This window comes from Carlito syrichta, unplaced genomic scaffold (assembly GCF_000164805.1).
Source record: "Carlito syrichta isolate Samal-C Ts95f unplaced genomic scaffold, Tarsius_syrichta-2.0.1 Scaffold314525, whole genome shotgun sequence".
NCBI classification, from domain to species: domain Eukaryota; kingdom Metazoa; phylum Chordata; class Mammalia; order Primates; family Tarsiidae; genus Carlito; species Carlito syrichta.
The window spans coordinates 159,153-165,777 of NW_007258621.1; the positions used below are offsets into that span (position 1 = coordinate 159,153).

The 6,625-nt window shown below is 48.8% G+C and overlaps 1 pseudogene; it reads left to right on the forward strand.

Moving 5' to 3' along the window:
• LOC110596822 overlaps positions 1 to 6,625 on the forward strand; it is an 11,030-nt pseudogene continuing 4,405 nt past the window's right edge.

Below are 6,625 nucleotides of genomic sequence, written 5' to 3' on the forward strand. Positions count from 1 at the left end.
ATGTCCCTGTGGGAACTTACCCTAGCCTCTAAATTGTCTGAATTGCCCAGGGACATGAAGCAGTCCAGGGAAGCATCTTGTCCAACATTCACATCTCAAAGTGGGGGGGGTGTCACAGCTCAATGGGCTCTGCTGCTGGACATCCTGGAGAAAACAAAATGTCGTCACTTGCCTGGTAATACCCAGTCACTCTGCAATGGTCCCTCTTTGGGCCAGCCCCAGACTAAGGCCATGAACCCTCTTCTAAGGAAGATAGTTCCCTTCTCACCTGCCACCTGCGAGCTCCCTCTTCAAGGACTCACCTAATCCCAGAGCAGGGTCTTCTAGGGCAGGGGCCCCCAACCCCCAGGCCACAAACCTGTACAGGTCAGTGGCCTGTCAGGAACCAGGTGCACAGCAAGAGGTGGGTGGGGTGCGTGGAGCTCCGCCTCCTGTCAGATCAGCTGTAGCATTCGATTCCCCTAGGAGCGTGAACCCTATTGTGAACTGCATGTGTGAGGGATCTAGGTTGTATTCTCCTTATGAGAATCTAATGCCTGGTGATCACCCTCCCTTCCCCCATCACCCCACTCCCCTACCCCCGCAACAAAAAATTGTCTTCCACAAAACCTGTCCCTGATGCCAAAAAGGTGGGGACCACTGTTCTAGGGGACAATTGGATGGGACCAGAGTCCAGAGGAAATTTTTGTGTGTGGATAATAAGATATACATAACACAAAGTTCACCATTTTTAGGTATCCATGGATTAAGTTCACTCGCAGTGTTGTGTAACCCTCCCCACCATCTATCTCCAGAACCCCTGTTGCCACCATAGCCCCTGTTACAGGCTTCAGTAACAATGATGGGTGCATTGCATCTCAGGGACAGGCCTCAGGGAACAACCTTTGGGACCACTTCCCACCTTCCTTTCACTCTGTCCATTAAGCAACTGAATTCCACTCTCTCCCTTTGCTTTCCCCCCAGTTCCTGTTATCCGCTGTCCTACTTTCTGTCGCTACGCGCTTGCCTGGTCTAGGTGCTTCGAGTAAGTGAAATCATATTTATGTTCTTTGTGACCGACTTCTTTCACTCAGCACAGTATCTTCCAGGATCATCCATGTTGTAGCATGTATCCAAATTTCATTCCTTTTTAAGGCTGAATAATATTCCATGGTATGAATATACCACATTTGTGTATTTCTTCAACTGTTGGTGGACATTTGGGTTGTGAACAATGTTGCAATAGGCCTGGTACGTGGCCCAAGCCTGTAAACCCAACACTTCGGGAGGATAAGGTGAATGGATTGTTTGAGCTCCGGAGTTTGAGACCAGCCTGGGCAACATAGTGAGATCTGGTCTCTACAGAAATTTTTTAAAACATTAGCCAGGCATGGTGGCACACACCTGTAGTCTCAGCTACTCAGGAGGACTACCTGAGCTCAGAAGTTCGAAGCTGCACTCTAGCCCAGGCAACAGGGTGAGACCACAACTTTAAAAAAACAATGCTGCTATAAACATTGGTGTACAAGTATCTGTTGGAGTGTCTGCTCTCAATTCTGGAGAAAATTTTAACAGTTTCGGGTTGAGGCTGGGTCATCAGACTCCATTCCCCTTTTCTTCACCTCGATTTTATCTCATGGTTCCGGAAGCACTTCTCTGTGCCACTGGGTTTTGGTCAAGAGCTCCATAAGTCCCTCCCCCTGGCTGTCTCTAACTATTAATCTGGGAGATTTGAGATCGGTGTATTGATTCCTTTCCTCTCAGCAAGCCCCAGAAGCCTTTTGCAAATTGATGCCTCTTTTCCCCTCTAGTGGGCTTTGCCACCAAGTGTGGTGTTGTGACAGATAATGGTTTTGGTCCAGGGTTCCTGGCTTATAACCTCCATAGCCCTTGTTACAGGCTTTAGTAACTATGTTGGGTGTATTGTGCCTCAGGGACAGGTCTCAGGGAACAACCCCTGGGACAACTTCCTGCCTTCCTTTCACTCCAAGGAAGCACTGTCATCTTCTCCCCCACCCTTCTGATTGTGGGTCTTCAGACCCTTCCCAGACAGAGGCCCGCCCTGTACCCTGGGGAAAGGAATGCTGATGTCCTGAAGCCTCCATAAAAACCCCAAGAGGCCTGGGTTCAGAGAGCTTCCTGATAGCCAAGCAGTGAAGGTTCCCGGAGTCATGCCCCTGCCCCATTCCCCACTCTAAGCATCTCTTCGTCTGTATTCTTCGTAATATCCTTTATCATAAACCAGTTAACATAAGTGATAGGTACCTATAGAAACCTAGAAGAAACTTAGCTTATTCTTTAGTCTTTTTGCCTCAGCGTAACCATTAGAAAGCATTCAGACATTCTACTGCAGGACAAACAGCAGTCTATCCCATCCCCCTTGGCAAATCCCCTTCAGATCAGGACAACCCAACCGTTCATGGTTTGGCATAATAATCTCTAGTAAACTTTTGATTCCTTATCAAGGTCAAAGTCATAAGAGTTTGTGAGTTGCAAATGCCTGAGTTTGTGAATTGCTAAGGTCTGACAAGTCTCTTGCAGGAAACTACCCCCCTAGGGTTAACCTCATCAGCCCTCTGAACTATGTGACACAGATAAGCCCTACCCGCAGCAATCATGTGACTAACCCATCCATCTGCCTGCTGTCCATCACCTGACATCATCAGTACCTGCGCTTGCCTGCCCCTTTGTGATGACAGGGAAGCAGACCACCACCCAATCACCTTAAAGATCCTCCCCCGTCTAGGGGAATGGTTAAAAGGACTCAACCACAAGCAGTCAGCGGCCATTGCCTTGCTAGAATCTGGTGTGGCCATGTGCTCTTTGAGCCATGGCTGTTGCCATGCTTCCTGGCTTTGGTCTCCCTCCCCCACCTTGGGGAGATGAATCTTCTCTCTTCCTTCTCTTTCTCTCTCTACTTTTAAATAAACTTTTCTTTCATAACCTTTTTGTGTGTCATAATTCTTTGCATTTACTCGGATCTCACACCTCCGACTTGCAGGCCCAGCAGTGCTGCATGCCTCCCTGCACCTCTCCACCCTCACCCTGTCTGCCGTACCCTAACAATAAGTATTTCCTTGAGTTCTGTGAGCTACTTCAGCAAATTAATCTAGTCCAAAGAGGGGGTCTTGGGACTCCCAGCTTGGAGCTGATCAGTCAGAAGTTCTGTAGGCCAGGACTTGGAACTGGTACCTGGACAGGGGAGGGCAGTTTTGGGGACTAAGCCTTCACCCTGTGTGATTTGACACTATCTCCCACACCTTTGGTCACAGAAGTCTCCTCTGTTGATGATTGCTTTGTGGTGTGAGAACAGAGGGAAAAAACACACTTTGAGAGTTTTCCTGAAACATCAAGCTACTGGGGAAGGAATCTTGATGAGTTCCAGCATTGTCCTAAACACTAATCCCAGGACAGTGGCCAGATTGTACCCTAAATTTGCCCAGCAAGAACAAAGAAACAGATTAGTTTTCCTCTGTTAAACACAAAATCGTAATTCTGTACAAGTTAGCCACCAAACAAATACTTACTGAATGGCATATTCAGAGGTCAGATTTTCAGAGTAGGGATATTCAACCTGTAACAAATTAAGAATTATATAACCATTAGCAGGATATTAAAATAATTTCCTTTCTTGAAGCTGAATCAACACCTCCACATCCTGAAGTAAGGCCTATACCACTTGAACAGGACATGGCAAAGGGATCGTTAAACTGGATTGGCAAGCATTCGACAACCTCACACCTCTGGGCTACAAAAGTGAGATTGGGACTTGATGGGGGTGGTATCAGGATTTGGTGATGGGTATTCATAAGCTCTGCTCCCTAAACTCTCCCACAAGGCGAAAGGAGTATGTCCCCTCACCTCAAGCCAAGCAGAGGAGGTCTCAGAGAACTTAACATTTGCCTTCTGGGGTCTGGTGAATTCAAGGGGATGTTGGAACATCACCAGGAGATGTCCAGTCAGACAAGAAGCTGTGTGTGTCTGGAGTTGTCCATACCTGGGAACAGAGTAAAAAGAAGGTGTCAGTGGGGGCAAGCTGCCACTCCATGGATTGGGGGCGGTCAAAGCTGTGAGTTTCCAGGACATACAAGGTTCCCACAGAAGGGAGCTGGCTGGCATCCTCCCAAAGGGCATCCTGCCCACAAGTGAAGGGATCAAGGGGCAGCCAGGGGGCTGGAAACAGAAAGAGTTCTGGAGTCAGAGACCCCAGCGAGAGGCTCTCCTGGGAACCCACAAAAGTGCCCCATGGGAGAGAATCAGGTTTGACTACCCTCCCCCCAACCCTCAGGATAGCAATCTCACATGGCAACTGTGCCTACTATAACTGCTTCCCCACCACTACCTCCCAGGCCACCCCACATCCTCCTCCAATGCTGTGGGACCAACAGCTGCAGCCGGCAATGATGACAGCAGGAGTTGGTGTGCACCCCTTCTTACTAGAAAGGAGGAGGAAATTTAAATGAGATAACAGGCCCAGCTTTATAGTTACAAGGAGCCAGTCTTTCACTCAGGCTGGAGTGCAGTGCAGTGGCACAGATCACAGCTCCCCACAATCTTGACCTCCTGCTGGGTTCAATCCATCCTCCCTCCTCAGCCTCCTGAGTAGCTGGGACTACAGGTATGCTCCATCACCCCCAGTTAATTTTGTTGTTTGTTTGCAGAGATGAGGTCTCGCTACCTTGCCTAAGCTGGTCTTGAACTCCTAGACTCAAGCAATCCTTCCTCCTTAGCCTCCCAAAGTGCTGGGATTACAGGCATGAGCCACCGTGCCCAGCCAGGAGGTAGTCTTTCTAACTGAATGATTTCTCATTGCTATGGAATCTGTCAGAGATTTCGTCTAATAATAGGAGAGAGACAAAAATCCATGGACAGTAGACTTCTTTTCTTGTTGTATCTCATCAAGAAGAGTCTATCCAAGAGAGTCTACCTGAACTCACCATGTGCTCTTTATAAGAAACTGAGGACTCAAAGTGGCCTCCAGGAAATGGTTATATGATTCCTAATATGTTGCAGGTTGAGTATCCCTGCTCTAAAAATCTGACCTTTGAAAAGCTCCAAGATCTGAAATTTTTGAATGCTGACATGACATGACATGACACTCAACAGAAATGCTCGTTGGAACATTTGGATTTTTCAGATTAGGCATCGTCGACTGGTAAGTGTAATGCAAAAATGCCAAAATCCAAAATCTGAAAAACTTCTGGTCCCAAGCATTTTGGATAAGGGATACTTGAACTGTATTGTAGGATTTTATTTCTCTCAGACTCAGACTCTGAAAAAGAAGGGACCGGAGGAAGAAAGATCGCACATACAGGATAAGCCAGATACTGGAAAGGTGACAAAAGCAGTGACATGGTTCTAGAATCGCCCAACTCCCCCCATAAAAACAGAGACAATTGCAGGACACGGTGGCTCATGCCTGTAATCCCAGCACACTGAGAGGCGGAAGCTAGAGGATTGTCTGAGTCCAGGGGATTGAAACCAGCTTGGGCAACGTGGCAAGACCTCGTCTCTGCAATAAATCAAAAAATTAGCCGGGCATGGTGGCATACACCTATAGTTTCAACTACTTGGAAGGAACAGAAGCAGAAGGATCACCTGAGCACAGCTGGTCGCCTGAGCACAGCAGGTCGAGCATGCTACTGCATTCCAGCCTGGGCAACAGAGTGAGACCCCGACTCAAACAAACAAACAAAAAAACAAACAGAGAGAATCATTAGGAAAGTAGAAGATGGTATGGGACGCTATCGGTGCCCCCAGACCCCCTGCAGCAGGCCAATGCACCCACCCCCCACTGAGGGCTCACACCTGCCCCTTCTCTGGATAACTGCTCTCTGCTAAATGTGAGGTCCTAGTCCAGGACATTACACTTCCAGTAAGCAGCCCACAGCATTGACTAACAGTGACCTACATGGGGAAGAATGCCAACCCCTTTACCTAAGGGAGGACCAGCCAGCAGTCATATGCCAGAGCTCCCCCTGGGCTCCAGCTGATGCTCTTCTCCAGCTGAGACCACATCTCTACTCAACTTCTTCCTCTGCTCTCCCTGTTCCCGCTTTCCTCTTCCTCTGAGAGCACTCCTGAAGTTAATCACATGCACAAGACTCCCCATCTCAGGCTCTGCTTCCAGGGAACCTGACCCAAAACAGAGAGCAACACCAGAACCTCACAGACATCTACAACAAAGGCAGGTGACAAGGCGCCCCCACAAATCCCCAAATAGGAGTGTGTGGGGATGATTCATCTGCAGCTACAGGTCCCACGTGGTCTCAGCACCTGTGCAAGATGCAAGGAGAGAAGAAAAGTTTTGGGGTTCCCCTAAGACCTCCAGCTGTTGCTCACGGGAAAGCAAGACAGGCCAACCTGAGAGCTCTGGCTGAAAGTGGCAGGGAGTCTGTGGACTGCAGCTCGCTGGTGAGTGCCAGGGGACCACCACGAGAGAAGGTCTGACTGCCGGAGGGTCACAGCACCTTGAATTCTCCAGTCCAGCAAAGCAAAGCTCTCTTCCAGGCCTGTACTAAGGAGAAGTTGTTAAGAATCCAAACAAAGCCGGGCTTGGTGGCTCAGCCTGTAATCCTGCACCTTTGGGAGGCTAAGGTGAGTGGATTGCCTGAGCCCACGGGTTCGAGACCTGCCTGGGCAACTT